We start from the raw sequence: 21,146 nt of genomic DNA, 5'->3' as shown, positions 1-21,146 counted from the left end.
TAGAAAAATGCATTGCCTTAAATAGTTCACTCTCCAATCATGCCAACCAAATAAACTGTTGGTGTCTGTTACAGCGATGGGATATTTGCTAAAGGTGCCACAGTGGACATTTGAAGGAAGCGGCTGGCTGTTGGGACGTCGGGGCTGGAGCTGATGGCTCAGAGCCTGGGAAGTTCTGTGTGGCCCCAGTCGGTGCCCAGAAGCCGTGGTCCAGCTTCACCGCTGCACCCTGTGATTCCCTGAGCTAGCCAATGCCCTTCATTTGTATGTATGTATGTATGTATGTATTGATTGATTGATTGATTGGAAATGGACTAAAGGGCTCATTGTTTTCACCCAAGAACCCAGGGTGACACAACTCTTGCCGATTTGAATAACTTCAAACTTGGTTAGGTTTGTTACTACATACTTTGGCTGTTTTTAGAGTGAATGTACCCAATCTTGGTAGTTTTACCTTTTAATTTTCCTCTGTGGGCTAGTAGGTGTAAGGAAAAGTGAGCACAGCTTGGAGCCCTGCCCTGACACCAGATGTCAGGAGCCCTCGGTGGGCCCGGTGTGCAGGGGTCCTGTCTCCTCTGTCTTCTCTGACGGACCCTGTGCCATCCCTGCCTCCCTTCCCCCTTCCTCATGGTCCCCAGCATGACACAAAGCACGCTGTGGAGGTCTGATTAATACTCAAAGACACGAGTTGGTTGACCTGGTAGAACAGGAGCCTGAGAGTCAGGAAAGCTGATCTATTTTGGCTACTACACACAGTTTCATGACCATCATCATACAGCTTGTTTTCTCCACTTTACTGGCAATGGGGCAACCGAAGTTTCTCACGTGAAGCAGAGAAAGGGCCAGCAACATTAGTAAGGAGACCACATATGGCAGTGGCGTAGCTGGAGGGACAGTCAAGCCGGGCTCTGAGGGCTCCTGCAGATTATCCTTTGCTCCCTGAGGCCCCTGGTGTGGCTAATAGCTGTAAAAATTGTAAACACTGTAATCTGTCTACTTCGCTGGGCTGCGAGGAGGCCCAGCCAGATGGCGTCAGGAAGTGTCCACCCGCGGAGAAAGATGCCAGGGCTGGCGGGCAGCTGGCCGTCACCTGAGGCCGCCATCCTATCATTAGGTGTCTGGAGCAGACGCTCGCAGCCTCCTGGATTGCTCAGATGCCTCCTGCCAGTCACAAAAGCAAGTTTTAGAAGAGCAAAGGTTGTCATTAGAACTTGAATCACCGGGAAATGGAGCAGAACTTGATGGAGCACATTCCAGAGGTGAAAAAAACAGTCTAGTAATTAATCTGAGTCACTGTCCTCATAAACAGATTCACACGCTGACCCAGGCGGCCAGTGAAGGGGGAAGGTGACATAATTGTGCCCCAACAGCACACACTCTCAGAACTTGACTCAGACATACGGCTCTGAGTCCTGTAAAGTGACTTTCGAAACCATAAATATTAATTTTGGGCTTTGTTTTACTTTGATGATAAATCTGGATTTTTTTAAAAAAATTACTTAACCTATAGAAATGTTTTTAATCTTAGAAACCTTTCTTTCTTTATTAGTTATGATTATTTTATTAGCCAACCCCACATTCTTCTATAACTTTCCATTGAGGGGGAAAGCCCCAATATTTAGCACTTTGCATTTTACAAAGCCTCTTCACATTTCTCCTATCCTGCATCGTGACCCTTAGATATATAGATGAAGGACCATCGCTATTTCCATCTTATAAATGGGAAACTTGGGACAGAGATCTTGCATAATTTGCTCAAGCTGATGAAGTTCTCAACTGGGGCAGTGGACTCTAAAACAGCCCTCTCGTAAGGAGTGTACCAATGCGACGATGGTGACGTTCGTCTCTTCACCACAGCAGCTAAACTGTCTGCATTTTATAAAACTGCAGATACTTTTTGGCTTGTCATCTGGAACACCCTAGAGTCTTTTTAACCAAGTTTAACATCACAGAACAATACAGATCAGAAAACCTCAGAGGCCGTGATAGCCAATCACCAGTCTCCTATTCTATGGCCAAATCAGCAATAACAATTGATATATAATTCCATTTTAAAAAACCCAACTGTTTATTACCTTCAGAAAAGCTGGTTTCTATTAAACATGGTGCTAAATAAACAATCTGACTAAAACCACCAGTTATTTTGACATGATAAAACCATCACTGTCCAGTAGAAGTACAATTCGAGTCACATATGGGATTTAAAATTTCTTTTTGCCACATTAAAAAAGTAACAAGTGAAATTAATTTTAATATTATATATTTAGCCTATACATCCAAAATATAGTTTCAACATGTATTTAATGTAAAAGTATTAATGAACTATTTTACGTGCTTTTTCAACGAAGACTTTGACATCGAGTGTGTGTTTCACTCTTACAGCGCATCTCAATTCAGACTAACCCCTCCTGCATGGGTGATAATCCTTTATTTCCCTGTAGCTTTTTCAGAGGATTGGAATATCCCAGGCTGTTCTGAATGACAAGCTGTTCTTTACAGAGGTCCAAATCATGTGCTTTAAAACTGTTTCATGAAATGTATCACCACCCAATTGCAGTCACTTAAAAAATGAAGAGCTGCCTCTAAAATTTCAGTCAGGGTTGATATTCATTCCCCAGTAATTTCTGGAAATTTCCAAAATGGCTTAATTGAAAGTCTCCCATTATTTTATTGCATAACAAGAATCACACTCTCCCTTGTGCAATATAGCACAGGGACCACCATTACGTAGCACATTTTATTTTTTTCCTTAATAACAAGGAGACGTGCATTAACTTGGTATCTATAAACTTAGTGTAGAATTGTCTCTTTCTGGATTCCTTACCCATCTCCTAACGTTTGACAGCATTTGCTGACCTGCACTTCTCTAGACTCTGCAGATTCCCGCTCTGGCTCCTGCCTAGAAATGCCACACCTTGCTGATAGTAAGCCCTGAGCACACAAGCATTTATGGCATTCTGGTCTCCTTGGTGGCAGCCTCCTAGGCCTTGGCAGGGGCCAGAAGGAAAGATATTTAAGGTGTTACACATCAGAAGCATTGCCCCAGCCTGAGGAATGTTGCTGGGAAAGGGACCCAAGAGAAGTCCTGGGTGGGCAGGACCACTCGTGAACAAGAGTGGGCTGGGGCAGGAGGGGCAGGTGCAGGCCTGGACCCACAGCCCACCCTGACACCGGCAGCTTCTCGCCTTGGGGCCGCTGCTGTTCCACTTTGTGGCGTGGGGTAATACATCCGGTGTGTGGAGAATGGGATGGAAGTCCCCGTGGAAGGAAGCGGGGGTGGGGGCAATAGGTGCTCAGTAAGTGTTTTTCCCTTCATTTCCCCTGCCTTCTCCTGTCCTCCTCCCTGGCTGGTAGCAACTACTGCAACACTTGGTTTTTTTAACTAAAGAGGCACACGCGATTTATTTTTAAAATCCCTCAAAAGAGCATTTTCTGGAATTGAAGCTGCTGACAACATAGAAGCCGGAGCAGAGGCTTCCTGCTCAGTGTGGTCGGTTCGTTGCAGTTAGTTCCACCCCTGCCTGACCTCCCCACTGCCCACTCTCCCACCCAGGGCTGCGGGAGGTGGCCAGGAAGTACATGGGGGAAGGGACGGCAACCTTCCCATCCTTTCCGTGGTTGATCTCTCACCTTACCTAGAAAAATAATCGCAGACATTTGAGAACTATGCAGGCTGATTTGAAAAATCCTCAGTTGACCTGTGAGGAATCCATTGCGGGTCATCAAAGTCGAGGCCCATCCATAAAGTTGGAGTGCAACAGCCGGCTTAGTAGGTGGGGCCAGAGGAGGAGCAGAGAGTCTCTCCTGCTGCCACATGGGCCCGTAGCTGCCCAGCTTGGAACTGCTCAGTAGTGCAAGAACGCATGGCATGCGGCTCCCTGAGACAGCCATCAATGCCTGGAAGTGCCCTGCATCCTCTCATTGTGCACAGAGTGGGGCCAGCACTGGCAAGGGGGCCAGCTGACCACTCCTGTCTGCCAGCATCCAGATGGGGTTCGGCGGGGTTCTGAGAAAAGGCCAGCGCTGGCTCAATCCTGCTTGTCAGGAGCACGTCCACAGACCAGCGGGCCAGCACCCAACAGTTGCACATGATTCTGCAGGTTCCACCATAGTGGGCCCGTTGGCAAGAAGCATGGGACACACACCCACCCGGCCAGGTGGGCACGTGCAGTGAGCATTGTGTGGGCTGTCAGTAACCAGACAGGCTCCCTTGGCTGCTGCCTTTACCCTGGGAAGGCCACTAACATGCCCTCTCCACTCAGACCAGTGGAGGCTTCCTCTGTGGCTGGCTTGCTAAGAGATGTGGCTTCACCTGCAGCAGGGCTTGGCTCTGCAGGACGTACCTCTGACCTCCCAGAGCAGCTGTGACATTTCTGAGCACCTGCTCCAGAGCCCTGGCTTGTCTCGTTTCTGATTTCTTCTTTAACCCCAAAGAGGCCACAGTTCATGGCACTCTCAGGAAAGAATTTAGCATCAATCATTTTCAGCTATCGAAGCTCAAGTCCACGAAGCACAGTTGAGATGGCAGAACACGGGCAGATGAGGAAGTGACCAGGCGCCAAGCAGAGTGAAATGAGCGGTGGGTGCAGGTGGGTTATTGGAGAGGCGACCCTAGAAAGTAGAGGCAAAGAAGGCCAACTGAGCTGTGGTCAGGGTCACTGCTGTAGGCAGCAGGGCCCACATGGGACGCACCAGACACCTCCCAAATGCATGGTTGGACCAGAGACTGCAGGCTGGGTGAGACCCACCTGCTCTGGTCCCATGGTTGAGAGTTGTAGGTATCAGCTCCCTGTATTTGGGGCTGTGTCTGTGCCTGTTCAGGGAGCCTCCTCGGCCTGTGAGGAGTCCACGACAATGATATAACTATTCCAGAAGAAAACCACAGCTACCAGGATGTGCATTTCATCCTTGACCTGGGGAAAATGGCAGGGTTTCCAGCTGCAGCCGTCCACATAACCACCCGTGAGAAAAGGGACACATGGAAGTTGGCCCCGGCTCCTCTATCCCGCTGACTCTCACTTTCCTCTCTCCCACTTCCTTCTCTCTTCCCCCTCAAAAATAGGTGTGTGCATAACATGCAACCCCACACCCCATCACCAAAAGCTTCGCATGGGCTGGGGGCTCTGCCTAAGTGATAATGGATGTTTCTTAGAGCCACAATTCTGTCTCCATATCTTTCCACCCATCCATCCATCCACCCATCTATCTATATATCTATCAACTGTCTGTCTATTATCCATCTATCTACCCATCTGTCTATCAACCATCTATCTGTTTGTCTGTCTAACTAATCTATCCACCGTCTATCCTTCCTATCTATCATCCTTCCATCCATCCATCCATCCATCTATCCATCATCTAGCTGACAATAACTCTGTAAATCCTTAAACTTGAATTTTTTAATGACCAATTGTCCAGCTGTTTAACTTTATGATTCTAGTGAATCTATGTAAGGCAGTAAATGTTTGAACCCATGAATAAACACTATTTGCTACATGTTGTAGGAAATACTAAAGATATATTGGGGGGTGGCTGCCCTGAAGGACCTTATCCATCCAAAACTAGGATGTCCCCACCTCCCCCTGAGCAGGGCTATTACATGATAACTTTCTCCATAGGCCACCTCCCAGTGTGGTGGGAACAAGGGCTGGTCCAACGCACACTAACCTTCTCCAGGTTACCTGCACCTGCGAGAAAGATTTGTAGGAAGTCATGTGCTCAGACACCTGCAGAGGCTGCCGTGACACAGGGCTTAGCAGGACAGTTTCCACTGCGTGCAGGAGGAAATGTGCTCCACGTGCTGAACTCAAGAGGAATGTAGAGGGGTTTTTGCCTTCGCTGGGCTCCTGTGTAGCTATTTCCTATTTATTAACACATGTTTATTAAGCAGCAATTCTGAGTTGGATGTGCATATGATGGGAGTCAAAAAACGGGAAGAAAGTCTGTAATTCCACCCTCCTGGAACTTCCATATTGGTGAGGGAGACAGAAATTAAAATAAAAAGCAAATGTAAATTATGTAGTTTAACATGTGCAACAAGAAGAGAACGCCTACTTAGCATAGTCAAGGAAGGATCTTGAATGAATGCATACATTTGGGAGTTGTCAGAGCACAGGCAGTTTGTAAAGCACTGAAGTGGAGTTGATTTGGGCAGAAGACCAATGCAGTTAAAGTGTCTCTGAGCTTCCACTGCTCAAGCACAGAGAATCTAGGAGAGACAGGGTGAGATCGCCCAGTGTCTCATCAGATCTACGGGAACTGGAATGGAAACCTCAGCAACATTGCTGTTTAAACGTTCTAAATGTTGACTATAAGGAGGACTTTGGATATGTTCTTATCAAAAATTACTTCAACTATCATCATAAAAGAAAGGAAGTGTGGCCTCAGTCGATGCAATAAAACATAACCATTGTAGCAGTTACACAGACATGTTTGTTCACTGAGCTGTTATAGAATCATTGCTGGGCTGGGCTCACAGTCATTGGCGTGTTTGTGTTACTGGGTGTGATCATCAACACCGTGCCCAGAGGCCCCTGAAAACCCTGACCAAGGTTGAATTCAAGGAAATTGCACAAGCTGGGCAGCATGCCTCACATATTTGCAGTGAGAGAAGCAAGAGGGAGTGCGTAGGTGGGTTAGACCACACAGCCACTTTTAGGAGCCAATCATTCTCAAACCACTGCAGAAACACAATTCATGCACCACACTTATAAGAATATATATTTAAAAACCGTGTTTAGCTTTTACACTTTACAAGCTAGGGAGATTTTTAAAAAATTATTCATTAATTGTCTTTCTTTGAGCACTATGCTTAAAAATATTCTAGTCGATCAAAGAAATGTCAACATTATCGTAACATGAGACACTGATCCACAGAGACACTCACAAATTTCAACTTCAATATTTGGCATCTGATCAATATAGCATTTTCGTATATTAGCAACCCAGTGTTACAGAGTCCTGCAGATTGAGAGCTACCGCACCTTGCTTTTTGTGATACCAGCTCCATTTCTTGAGGCTATTGCAAAATCTCTAGGGCCTGGTTGCTAAGATACCTTTTTGGTTTAAAGCACTGCTGTGTTGATAGGTTTTCAAAGAGTAAAGGAAAATGAAATGAATCACTGATAGTGCTCCATTCCTGTCCCCATCAGCCACAACCTGCAGCGCATAAGGAGTGGGAGGAGAGAGCAGGAGGGTCCCAGCACAGCCACTGCCATCGTTACCAAAGATGCCCTCATTCCATGGGCTGTCACTGTGCACCCACCAGGAGCTGTGCCCTGCACGCACCTGGAACACAAGGAAGAATGAGGACATGGCTCCGTCCTCAGGGAACTAAGAGATGAAAGTTATCCTTCTATAACAGCTCAGTCAAATGTACCGAGGGAAAGGGGTTAGTCTTATGTTAACCTGTCCAGGGAACTCTGTACAACCTTTAATTCCTCTTTGAAACGCTTGCTTTCAATGGTTGAAGGAAAATACGTCAAACTGATACACGTGTTGGACTGTCCCTGGCCCTGAGTGCCAGCTTCTCTGAGAAGGTGGCAGGGCAGCTCCGCCCTGCATGGCTGGGGGCAGTGGACGTTCAGGTTTACTGAGGGCAGAGTATGATGCCAGCAGTACCCCACCTTCACCTGGCGCCTTGTTAAACAGGGCAGCCAAAGAAAGCAACTGATCAAGCCATACTTTATTTTGACTGGGTTTATCATTTTAGCAATGTAAAATTATGTCACTAAAGCATTTGCATATTATTGTTTTGTAAACGTAGATGCCTGAGAGCTGCAAGATACCCAGTGCTCTTCCTGCCCTGCCCACTCTGCAGCAGAGGCCCCGCTGCAAGCAATGCCGGAGGCCCGGAGCACTGCAAGGTGGAAACCAGCTGAGAAATTTTCTGGTTTTGTAACCCAAGCCTTCTTTCCCATTAATTTTCTTCAATTTTCGCTTTTTATGGAAATATACATTAGAAAAGTATACTTAAAGTTTCAGCTTGTGAATTTTCACAATCTGTGCTCACCTTCACAATCAGAGCCAGACTAAAATGCAGAGCACACAGCAGCCCTGGAACCTCCCCAGGCCACTTCCAGGCCTGAGCTCTGAAGCAGACTTGAAACGCTGACTTCTGAAAGCAGAGACTGACGAGCTGGTTTTTGTACTTCACACACGTTTTCTGCATGACATTTTAATCGTGTGTTTTTTCTGTACTTAACTGTAAAATGCACTGAAGACAATATTTTACTTTTGTTGGGAAGTAGTGGCAAAGATACAGTATATGGTCAGGTAAGTCTGTGTTGTTACTGGAAATATCAGAAGATCGTTGTATTGACTCAGTCCTAAAACGTGTGACCCTGAGCTGATATGGGAGGGACTGGGTCCGGGTGACCTTACCCAGGGAACAAACGATGAAGAGATAAGGGCGATATTTTAATTTATGCAGAACAAAGTCAGAATCTATCAGAACAAGAAGGAACTGTGCGTGCGTCGTTCCTAGCCCTGGTTAGTATTAGAACGGCTGCTTCTTGATGCATTTGACGAAGCTGTGCCGTGGAAGGAATAACTTCCATCTCTAAGTTCCCTGAGGACGGAGCCACATCTTCCCTGTCGATCCTTGTGTTCCAGGTGCTGGGCACAGTCCATGGAATGAGCGTGTACTGGAAAGGAGGGAGACGGCCGTGCTGGGATCGACCTGGCCTCTCCTCCTCCTCCTCATGCACCGCAGGCAGTGGCTGATGGGCTGGTGGGCACACAGTCTGGTGGGCACAGCTACGAGGCACCATGTGTCCCTTCCCTTGCACGGCTCTTCTCTCGCAGCCATGCTGCTCACTTAAGACTTCCCACAGGGAAAGGTTGTCAGAAATAGCAAACAAAACGTAGTGCACCAGGTAAATTTAAATTTTCAGTAAACTACAAATCATCGTCTACTATAATCTTTTATACAGTGGTATAGCAGAGCAATATATAACGTAATCTAAATCTAGTACAATTGAAGAGGTTATTTGTGATTTATCTGACATTCAACTTGACCTGCGTGTCCAGTATGTCACCTGGCGACCCTACATAGGAACCTTTCTCCATTCTAAGGCATGAGCCTGTCACACTGAGGATGGGTCAATGTGTCTATGTTTTAAGTGAAGGGCACCTCTTTATCATTTGACTCTTTGACCTTTTTTTTTTTTTAGGAGGGGGTTAAAAAAACTTTCATTCCCTCAAGTGAAATGTGTCACCCACTGTAATGGTGACAGGCTAGCAGCATGGTTAGAAGAGATGAAGACCTCCGAAGAGTGATTAAGAATTTAGGTGGAGAGGTCCTTTGCTCTTTTGGGCCGGTGCCTGGAGCAGGGCAGAGGTCTTGGGTCTTCGAGTGAGGGGATGGGTGGGTGGGGGAGGGAGGGGTTGATGGGAAGAGGTGGGCGGGGGAAGGAGGCGCCTGCCTGCATATCCCCTCAGCTGGGATGGGCAGCAGCACGTGGCTTTGGGAGCTGCTCAACTGCATGGGTGGTCTTTGCATTAAGGGAGAGTGTGGTGCTTGAATTTTCCGCCGTCTCTGTCAGCCTGGCTGCTGTAACACAGTACGGGGCGGCCTCACCTACCTAAGTCTGCCACCACAGTCCTGGGGGGCCGAAGTCCAAGGTCCAGGTGCCAGTGAGGCAGGCTCCATCCTGAGGCCTCCTCTCTTGGTTCGCTGGGACCTCTGTCTCCCGTGCACACGTGGTGGGGAGAGCGCAAGCCCTCCGGGGCAGCACCTCTACTGGTCCCACCCTATGACCTTGTTTAACCCAAATTACCTCCTCACAGGCCCTGTCTCCAGATACAGTCACACTGGGGTCAGGGCTTCAACATATGAATGGGGCTGGAGTGGGAGGGAGGCACACGTGTCGGTCGGTCCATAGCAACTTAGTACAAATTTCTGAATTACATCTGGAAAATCTGAGGAACTTTCTTACAAGTCCTATAATGTATACTCCTGGACTTTAGAGACTTAATATCTGGTTGGAGAGACAAGACTGAAACATCAAAAATAAGTAGCAAAACAAAATGACACAAAGGAGCTGCCCTGAAAGCGTCAGCATCCAGGTTCAGAGCTGTGCCTTGTTGTCAGGGTGTTTTGACATGTGGGTTTGTTGGTCATAAAAAGCGCACACATCCTTCTATGTCACTCACTCTACTTGTATTTACTTACCTCTTCACACTTCATATTGAATTAAAAAATAAAATTGTATTTCTCTTGAAATATGTTATAATTCAGATATTTAATGAATTAGATAGGCCTTACTCCTATAATTCTAAATTGGTGAGGTTTGATTATAATTAGCTTCAATTGTGTGTGAAAGTAGGTAACTGGCAAAAAAATAGGCATCTCTAAATCAGGACATTTTCACAATCGTGACTATTGTCCGGCTGAATCATTTTCTCTTGTAGATGTGGACACTGGGTGTAAAAAGGGTTAAGTGATGTGATCAAAATTCATTCATTCGTGCATAAATATTCATTAGGTCCTTCTGTGCCAGGCATTATACTACATGCTAACGAGAACTCAGCCTGACTCAAAGCCGGGGCTTCAGATTCTAAATCCAAGGCTCTTTCTCCCGCTTGTTTTCCTGAGGCTCTTTTCTGTTTGTTTGTTTGTTTTAACCTCCTTATGAATTAGACCAACCTCTCCAGCAGTTCTAAACTAAATTCTAAAGAATAAGACACGCTCTGTGTCTGCCCTCATCTAGGATGCATGTTGAAATGGTCTCTGCCTTGTGCTTGGCCGTTGGAAGGATCTCTTGGTAACATCTGGGACATTAGCTTTGCCTACGTGAGAGCAGCACGACACACTGGGCCCCCAAATGGTCAGATTAGCATGTGTGCCGTGCCTCTGCCGTGGGCATGACTCCATGGTTAGGGAGACTCTCCATGTCGGTGTTAGGTTTCTCTCAGGAGAGTGAGATAACCTCCAGCCACAAATGCTGCACACCACTGGCCCCATGCTGTGGTGGCACACCCCTCCAGTGTGAGACACATACATTCTTCAAATTTATACATTCTAAGAAATCAAAAAGAATAAGATTAAAAATGCTAAATAAGATCTACTTAGGAGCGACAGCTCCAAGGTTGCTCATGACAGCAGCGAGAGTGTGACTCCTAAGAGCTCCAAGTCTGGGCTCTGTGAGCTGACAGCCAGCGACCTCGACCTAGGACCTGCCTTTGAGCCTGTTTCCTCTGCTGGTGGTTGGAAGGCCAATGGACAGAGCATGTGACAAAGGTCCTAGCAGATGTTTATGTTGGTTTATAATTGATATTATTTTATATTGATTTCCTTATTTCAAAGCATGTTATTTTAGGTTTAAAAGTGAAATGGTTCTAATATGCTAAAATTAAATTTCCATGTAAGGAGAAAAAATAATTGAATTTTGTTAAATTCTGCCTGAATAAACCCTTCATTAGATTTTTGTTTGTTTGTTTTGGGTTTTTTTTTTTTTTTGGCAGCTGGCCAGTATGGGGATCTGAACTCGTGACCTTGGTGTTACACTGCTGTGCTCTAACTATTCATTAGATACTGAAAAACACCTGTCGACAGCAGAATGGAGAGAAAATGAAGGAGCACAGAGAAATTACAACAGGCTGGAGTGAGGGAAGCTTCAGTTGAGCAGAGAGTATTCCAACTACGTCTTAAGTGATGAGCTGGGTTTTAATAGAGAACACAGATGATTTTTAACTGATTATAACTTGATTGATTTTAAGCTATTGGGATAATGCAGCATATTGGCAGTTCTCCATGGAAGGGGGGGATTATACACTAGAATACTAGAGAGTGGAACTTTTAATAAATACAGATACACAAGCAAATTTTGATCTACATTCCTGGGGAAATCATTATTATTTATGGTGCTCATATCTTGCTTTTTTCTCTTAACATTGGCATGAACACTTTCCAAGGTCAATAAATACTTTTCAAATATGAAGTTTTGTATCAAATGGGAATAAAACCAATTTATTTCTCCCTTCTGTTCTCAACCATTTAGGATCCACTATTTCATGGTTATTAGTAACGTTATAGTAAATATCCTTATATCCAAAATTTTGCACATTTTTGGTGATTTCCTGAGATTCAAAGAAATGAAATAAATATGTTAAAGCATTTGAGATCTTTAAGCCTCTTGGTAAATATTGACAAAACTTTTTCCAGAAAGGTTTTATAAGTTTACATTCCCTTCGCTTGTGTTTGAGAGCATTTGGTTTATCAGACTCTTACCCAAAACAGGGCTCTATTAAAACATAGTAAAACACAAATGAATACAAATTTTTTAGTGACAAATCTGGCTTCTCATTTTTCTCATATACACTTTACATTCTAGAAAAGTTGAGTATTATTTGATATGTTTGTTATATATTTTTAACGAATTGGCAATTACTGCCCCTTTCCCATTTTTATCATGGGGGTTATCTTTTACTTATTGATTTCTAAAATAGCCAAGTATGTTATAAATAACGCTTTGTTTTTCACATATAATGCAAGTATTTTCTTTCAATTTTTAATTTTCTTTTAATTTTTTTAATTGAGATTTTGACATCTAGAGATTTTACACTTTTAGGTATAAAATCTGTTCCTGTTTTATTTATGGTTTCTCTCTTTGCTTCTGTGCATTAAAAAATAGGCTTTTTTCATCAAAAGATCATATAAATATCCACTGACATTGTCTTTTTTCCATCAGATTTCTTACAGCTTAGACGTATATAATCTCTTCTTGGTTACTAATAAAATGATATTCTTTCTGAGATGTTCCTGAGTAATCAGTGTGCTTTGAGTAGTGAAAATGAACAAAATAGGCTTTCGGGAGAAATGCAGCACAGAACTTGCTTTAACTTCACTAATGTTAATGTGCCTAGTGCAGGTACACTGAAAATTAGGTACATGCAAACATTTTGCAAATGTAATTCTTCTTTCAAAGGTTTCAATTATGAGCAAGGTCTTAAATGAGTTGAGAGAGTGAGTGGGGTGTGAATTTTAAGGACTATATTCAAAGTAGCGTACATCATGCTATTCCTCCCTTATCCGTGGTTTTGCTTTCCATGGTTTCAATTACCCATGGTTGATTGCTATGCAAGAATATGTAAGGAGAGCTCAGTAAGATATTTTGAGAGACAGAAATCAATAGACCATGTCCACATAACTTCTATTACAGTGTATTGTTATAATTATTCTATTTTATTATTAGTTATTGTTAATCTTTTTTTTTTTAAGATGACTGGTAAGGGGATCTTAACCCTTGACTTGGTGTTGTCAGCACCACAGTCTCTGAAGTGGGCAAACCAACCATCCCTATATAGGGATCCGAACCTGTGGCCTTGGTGTTATCAGCACCACACTCTCCCGAGTGAGCCACGGGCCGGCCCACTGTTAATCTTTTTAATTTATAAATCAAACTTTACAGTAGGTGTGTCTGTATAGGAAAAAACAATCTATACAGGGTTTGGTCCTATCTGGGGGTCTCAGAACACATCCCCTACAGATGAGGGGTGGGTTGGACTTCAAAGATGGTAGTTTTGTGTGTTGACTGAAACTCTTCAAGGTAAGAAGTAATTCTGAAGAATCTGCACTTGCGAATTGGCATTCAATAGAAGATCAAACTTTCTTAGGTATTGCTAAAGGCTTTTTTCATTAGGACAGGTGTCAATAATATTCCAAAATGTTTAAAGTTATGGCTGCAAGCAACAACGAGTGCATAACACAGACAGTGGAGGTGAGGAAATTGTCTGGAAAATTCAGCCCAAATTGTCTTGTTCCTTCCTTCCTTCCTTCCTTCCTTCCTTCCTTCCTTCCTTCCTTCCTTCCTTCCTTCTTCTCTTTCTTCTCTCTCCCCCCCCTCACTGTTCCTTCCTCCCTTCCTTCCTTTCTTTTTCTGTCATTCTTTTGTAAGTTTCACTTATTAGGATTGTTTGCCCTTTAGGTTACAGATGAACTCAGTGAGTTTTGCCTGGGACACTGTGTGGCAGTGTCTCCCAGAGACTCAAAAATATTAGCCGTTGTCACCTGTTGAAGAACTGGAAAATTAGCTGGTAGTGTCCAACCATATTACATATTTGAAAATTAAATTACGACTAATATTTTTAAACATTCAAAGATGAAACATTAAAAATGCTAATTAGGATAATTCCAAAAGCTCTTGCGTCAGTGGCTGGTGGAAGGGCCAGCTTTAGAGATCACAGTCCAGGCCAGCACTCTGGGCCGCAGCCTGGACGCTAGAGGAAGGTAAGCCCCGAGTTACCGCACGAAACATTCTGACGTCACATGTGCTGCTGTGGAAACGGAAAGCAAGAAAAGAGTGTGTGGAGAGAAAAGCCTATTCATTTTAAGATAATTATGATGTCACACAGAAATATCAAGAGAGTAATTTGGTAGGATTCCCAATTCATGTCTGATTTGGAAAGTCTTAATTTTCACAATATTAGAGTAGTTTAAAAAGACTTTTCTAAGCCTCCAGATTTCTTACTGGATTTATCTCTTATTCTCCACCAACTATTTTAAAAAACTAAGTTTAATTATCAAACACAGAAAGCTCCTCTTTCTGACCCAGCACTGACATTAAAACATATATAAATGTCTGTTTGCTTCATTCTGATTTCAAAGGAAATGTCCAATAGAGACTTAACTGAATTATTTCTTTTAAAAGGGCAAAAGTTCCATGCTATGTAAAAAGAAACAAATAGCTAAAATTGCTTTTCAGTATAGTAACTTTTCTTGTTTGATTTGAAACAGAACATTCTGGTGCATCCTTTTGAATTTACAAAAAGTTCTAAAAATGAGCTTCTTGAAAGACTGCTTTCTTTTCCCCTTGAGGCAAGGAGGGCTCTGGTCTTTGAGGAGATAACGGTGCAGAGTGAATCAACTCATATTTTGCTTCCACCCTGGCTGGTGCTATGGCTCAGGCAGATGAAGAGCCTCAAACGAGAATCCCCACATCATCAAATCTAAGAGTTCAAAGCAGCAGGAAGATTCTTTATTCTTTCATTCATTCATTCTTCATTAACTCAAACTGGCAATTGTTGAGCTTCTATTGCCTATCAGGCCCTGCGCTAATCTCTGAAGATCCAAGACACACTTTCTACCTTCGAGGAATTTACCATTTGGTGGGGGACAATCAGGTGAGTAAAGCAGAGAACACAATTCAGTGTGACAATGTAGGCTACAACTCAGCCTGTTTACAGTTGAAAAAACTCTTCAAAATGATGTCCATCCTTCCATCCATCCTTCCATCCATCCATCCATCCATCATCCTTCTATCCATCCATCCATCCATCCATCCATCCATCCATCCATCCATCCATCCATCCATCCATCCATCAGTCCATCCATCCATCCATCCATCCATCCATCCATCAGTCCATCCATCCATCCATCCATCCATCCATCCATCCATTCATCCATCCACTCCTCCATCCATTCATCCACTCATTCATCCATCCATCCATCCATCCATCCATCCATCCATCCATCCATCCATCCATCCATCCATCCATCAGTCCATCCATCCATCCAACCATCCATCCATCCATCCATCCATCCATCCATCCATCCATCCATCCATCCATCCATCCATCCATCCATCCATTCACGTGTGCTTGCATCCATTTAGTGGGTATTTCCAGAGGGGTGTGGCAGATGGGATTTCTGAGAGGGCTGTACCTATCTATTTAGCTCATCCCACATACTCTTCTTACTATGGAACTGATATTCCTCCCCCTGGAGGTGAGGTCATTGTTTCCTCCTCTCGGGTCCTTGTTGGGTCTTGTTACTATCCTGACCAGTGATTTTTGGTGGAAGTGAGGCTGTGAGATTTTGGAGGCTAGCTCATCAAAAGAAGAAAGCCACCTGGCTTTCTCTCTCCCTCAGGACCCTTGCTGCGGGAACCAGCCACTGTGTTGTGAGGAAGTCCAGGCCACAGGAGGAAGGCCATGTGTTGTGGCCAACAGCCCAGCAAGGCCCCCGGCTGACACCAGCATCCACTGATAGACCTGGCAGTGGAAAAGCCTTTGGGTGATTCCAGCCCCAGCCATAATGGGTCAGGGACAAGCATTGGTGCCACACACTCTTTGCCCACCTGACCCACAGAAACAATGGGAGATAATATATGACCATTGCTTTTTTTAAGCCACTGTGTTTTGGAGTAATCTGTTTATGCAGTGATAGATCACTAATATAGAGGAGTTGCACAATTTTTAAAATAATTTACCTTCTGGAAGCTTAGGTTTTAGTTGTAGATAGAAAATACACTTGTGAAATAAAGAACAAGTATATGACCAACTTAAAAATGAATAATTCAGAAAATACTTGCCTTAAGAGTTCAAAGAAGGGAGAGATTGGAGTCAGCTGACCTTTGAAGAAGGAGGTGGTTTTAAGAAGGAGTACTGGGAATTCACTCCAAGGGCTAATGAACATGATTAAAGCTTAATTATGGCATGATAGAGCTTTTACAGAATCACAGAGTTGCTTTTATCCAGAGTGGGGGAGAAGGGAAGGAGACTAGTATTTTATTAACGATAAGCTCTTTACATACATTATTTAATTTTCACAGCTGCCTGATAAGTATATTTACCCCTATTTTATTAGTGAAGAAAACTGAAGTTGATAAAGGTTTGCTAATTTTCGCTAGGCTACACAGATGGTAACAGAGCTAGTGTAAATAGTACAGGTCTTGCTGACATCAAAGTTTTGTTTTCTTTTTTAATTAAATGCAATGTGATGAGTCGAATGCTCAGGTTACAGTGAGGGGTAGCATAGAAATGGACAGAGAGGGGTCGGGTTGTGAAGGGTAAGGAGGCTTAGCCAAGTGCTCCAACCAGTGGTTCTCAAAGTGTGGTCCATGGATCTCCTGGGATCCCTAATGTCCTTATAGGGATCTGCAAGGTCAAAACAATTTTCAAAATACTGCTGCACGTAAATGTAGAGCTGAATATAAAACTGTATTCATAATAAAACTAGAAATGTTATTTGCCTTTCCCGCCATGTTGACTGACATTTGCACTGACGGTGCAAGAGCAGCAGTAGCCTCAGAGTGAACCGAGGCGGTGGCTGCAATGTACCTGTGGCCACTGGATTCTTCTCCACAAAGCAATTGCCATGAAACACATTGCTCTTTTCACCTAAGAATGTGAAGCAGCAAAAATGACCAACTCCATTAAATTTCACCTATGGCGTGCACATCTGTTCAGTTTTCCATGCGATGAAACAGAAGTGCATATAAAGCGCTCCCACTGAGCAACCAAGTGACAGAGGACTGCCTTGGGGACTGTCCCAGGTGCAACACATTGCCCCCTTTCCCTTAGAACACCCATTCTCCTTGAAAGAGCAAATAACAGAGAAACTATGGGGATCCAGACTTGGGGACTTAGCATTTTCCAGAAAATGAATGAAGTGAGTCTGTCTCTTCAAGAAAAATATCTGATGGTATTTCTCGGCAAGGAAAACATTTGAGGTTTTATGTGAAAATTAGAGTTTTGGAAAATTTGTATTCACCACTGTGAGCTTGACAGTTTCCCAATACTTAAAGACTTTTTTGATGAGATCAGTGGTAATGTTAACATACGTAATTTTAAAAATATTCTATGAAAAGTGTCGACATTTGGAAGATCTGCATAACTCAGTGATTCAGAACTTTCAAAATGACCCTTGCATGGTCTTATAAAATCACGCATGAGTATAAGGTCCTTTCAAAGTGCAAGATAGGCCTGTGAATTTTAATGTAAGAGAGTATGACAAGCTCATTGATATGATTTCAGGTTCCTAGTTGCAGTTAGCCTTTAGTATGTTATCAAAGAATAATACTCATAATTATCTGAAAAGACTGTTGAAATATTTTACCCTCTGGACTCAACTAAAGTAACATATCACAATAGGCTGAACGCAGAAGTAGGTGAGTCCAACTTTCTTCTGTTCAGCCACACATTAAAGATAATTGTGAAAATGTACTTTTTTGCACTTTTCTCACCAAATATTTTTGTTTTGAAAAATATGGTTGGGCTGGTCGTTTAGCTCACTTGGTTAGAGTGTGGTGCTGATGACACCAAGGTCAAGGGCTCAGATCCCTGTACTGGCCAGCTGCCAAAACAAAAAAAGAAAAAGAAAAATATTATTTTTCATAAATGTATGTCATTTGTGTTAATCCATAATGAATTCATTATTATTTTTTTTGAATGAATTAATAAATATTTTGGAAAATTCTCACTTTTAACTCCTGATACAATAGGTATTGATAGAAATGACCCACATAAACAAAAGCTCTGGGGCCTGGATAATTTTTAAGTGTGTAGATTGGTCCTGAGAACAACACGTTTGAGAACCGCTGCTCTAGGTAGGAGAGAGGCTTTGTGTGTTCGTGAGGGAAGTGTTCAGGTGGTGGGAGATTTACAGATAGAGGTTTTGTGGTAGCTGGCATTGGAGAAGTGTATGGTGGGACTCTGGGCACATGAGAAGGAACCACAGGAAGAAAGCGTCACCTGCAAGAGCTGTGTCAAAGGCAGAGATGGTGGCTCGAAGCGAAGACACGGCAGCAGAGAGGGAAAGATTGTAACGTGTGCACGTTTGAAGCGTGTGCTGTTAATTTTATGTGTCAGCTTGTCTGGGCTGTGGTGACAGGTCATTTGGTGTAACTCCAGTCCGGATGTTGCCATGAAGGTATTTTGCAGATGAGATTAGCATTCTGATGAGTGGACTCGAGTGACGAAGCTGCCCTCCACAGTGTGGTGGCCGCATCCGATCAGCTGGGGGCTCAGGAACCTTCGCTGGGACTGAGTTTCTTGAAGAAGAAGGAATTCTGCTTCCACGTGGCCTTTGGACTCAAGACTGAAATAGCAACTCTCACCCAAATCTCCAGGCCGCCGACCTGCCCGATGGATTCCAGCCTTGCCAGCTCCCAAAATCACTTGGACCAGTGCCTTAAAATCTATTTTTCTCTCTCTCTTCCTGCCCCCCTTTCTATGTATGTGTGTATGTACGTCTTAATGGTTCTGCTTCTTTGGAGAATCCTAATACGAACTGAATCAGAAAAATGAAAACATGCATTCATTCATATAATTACAAAAGTTGTGGGAGATGTCCAAGAAGACGGATTGGGAAGGAACCAGAAGTGAAATCGTGCTTTGCTTCTTGAAGTAAGGGCTGTCAGCCACCAGCATGGGTTCACCCTCAAGGTGGTTCAAAATGCAGGTTGTCAGGCCCAGCCCAGCCCAGGACATTTGTTTTCATGTTAACATGTGAGACATACAGATTCTGAGGTCAGACTCTGCTCTGAGATCCTTCTCATTAGTGGTTGTTCAGACTCAGCTCAGTTACTTACCTTCCCTGACACTCAGTTTTCTCACCTACAGAACCGAGGAAAGGACGTATCTTGTTGTGAGGATTAAATTGCATTAGATAATGTATGGACTTATGACTGCTTCAGAAAGTTGTGCAGCAATCTTCTGTTTTCATAATTTTTAGTACTGGGGAGGGTTGAAACAGGGAGCTGCTGCCCTCAGAAACTCTTCCCTGGTGGGGATTTGCCAGTCCGATCAATTGAGTCCACACCATTCAATGATTTAGCCATTATTCCATTTATTCGCTCGCCAAGCATTTAATGAGTTCCTACTGTTACTGATCCCCAGTCCGGCTGCCCGCCCCAAACAAAAACAAATGACCCAAAATCAAATGTTGGTGAAGATGATGTCAGCTTTTACTCTGGAACACCAGTGACCTGAGGAGGGATGTTAGGCTAACCCACCTCTCCAATAAACCTGAAAGAGAATGATCAGAGTAAAATTATCTCAAATACTCAGCTTTGCTGAGGGGTTTTTTAAGACGGGCTGAGGAAATGGAACTTGGGAAGCAAAAAGCAGGAAGGAGGGAGACATGTAAGGGGCCAGGTGCAAATTCTCGCCAGTGCTGCGTCTGGCTTCTGTTCTGTCCTTGACGTTATTTTAGAGTCCTGCTGGATTTAGACCTGCTTTAGCGGGGAATCAGCATAGGTTTATGGATGTCATCCTTGGTTTCTCAGGGCCTGGATAGTACGTGCCTCATGGCAAGTCTGCAGCTCCAGACTGATTGCAAAACAGCTTTACATTTAGGTAAATAATGTCATCTCATCCTGTAACCAAGGCTTAAAATATCAAATAGCCACGGGAAAAGAGGAAACTCATAGAAATGCGTGCTAAGAAAAGAACTCTTTTTTTTTCTAAAGCCCATGCTGCCTTAGGTCCCAACATGGCTGTAGTCCTGTGTACTCCAGCGCTAGCATGTGAAAGTGCTGAGTTACCTGCTGTAATGACCCACAGGTCTTCTCCACATTCGGCCAGATAGCCTAGAACAGAGACATTGTTTTGACGGCCCATCAGTGCGGGTGGAAGGGAAGAGAGCACCAGAGGAGATTTAACTCTCATGACGCTCGATCCTTCTCAGACAGTGACAGCTGAGATCCCAGATCTTCAAACCAGAGTGCAGTGTAGGCACTGAATAAACACAGATCCTCAAGTAGATTCGTTCATTTATTACCTAGCTGGTTTTCAGTAGAAAGTCGTTAACTTTTGTCTGTGGGCATAAAAGAGAATGTGTCTTCTGAAACAGCACAAGTCTTGCCCCACAGCTGTTCAGACTGGGGCTTCCTTCTCTGGAACATCCATCTAGGAGTGGGCAGCTCCTGGGGACTGCCAATGCAGGCAATCTTCTTTACCTCTAAAGACATAAAGGATGGGTTGAGGTGGGAGTCAGCCTGTGGGTGGAAATACAGGAGATTGATAAGCTCACCAGCAAAGCATGACGTGTAATTTAGAGTGCATTGGAAGCCCGCAGGGAAGGCAGATCCAATCTTCAGTCCCTCAGTCACTCCCAATCGTTAGAGGGCTTTTATGTGAGCTCTCTAAACACTTTGAAGCCACTCACTTTATTACAGAAAACAAATGGGAAAGCACACTTCCCTGAGAAGGTAATTGCCAACTCTAACTTCCGATTCTCACTCTGACCACTCGTGGTGTCACAGTGGGCAGCGGTAGGAAAAGACGCTGCAGCCACGCAGTGAGCGTCTTTCCCTGACCTGATGGAACATCCCCCGGGGCTCTCGGCCTTGTTCTCTAAGTGCTGAGGTGCAGCTTGAGAGACTCGAGGGATGGGCAGGTGCAGCGTGAACTTCATGAATCAC

This window comes from Cynocephalus volans, chromosome 5, assembly GCF_027409185.1.
Source record: "Cynocephalus volans isolate mCynVol1 chromosome 5, mCynVol1.pri, whole genome shotgun sequence".
Taxonomy (NCBI): Eukaryota; Metazoa; Chordata; class Mammalia; order Dermoptera; family Cynocephalidae; genus Cynocephalus; species Cynocephalus volans.
This window is presented reverse-complemented; position numbering follows the sequence as displayed.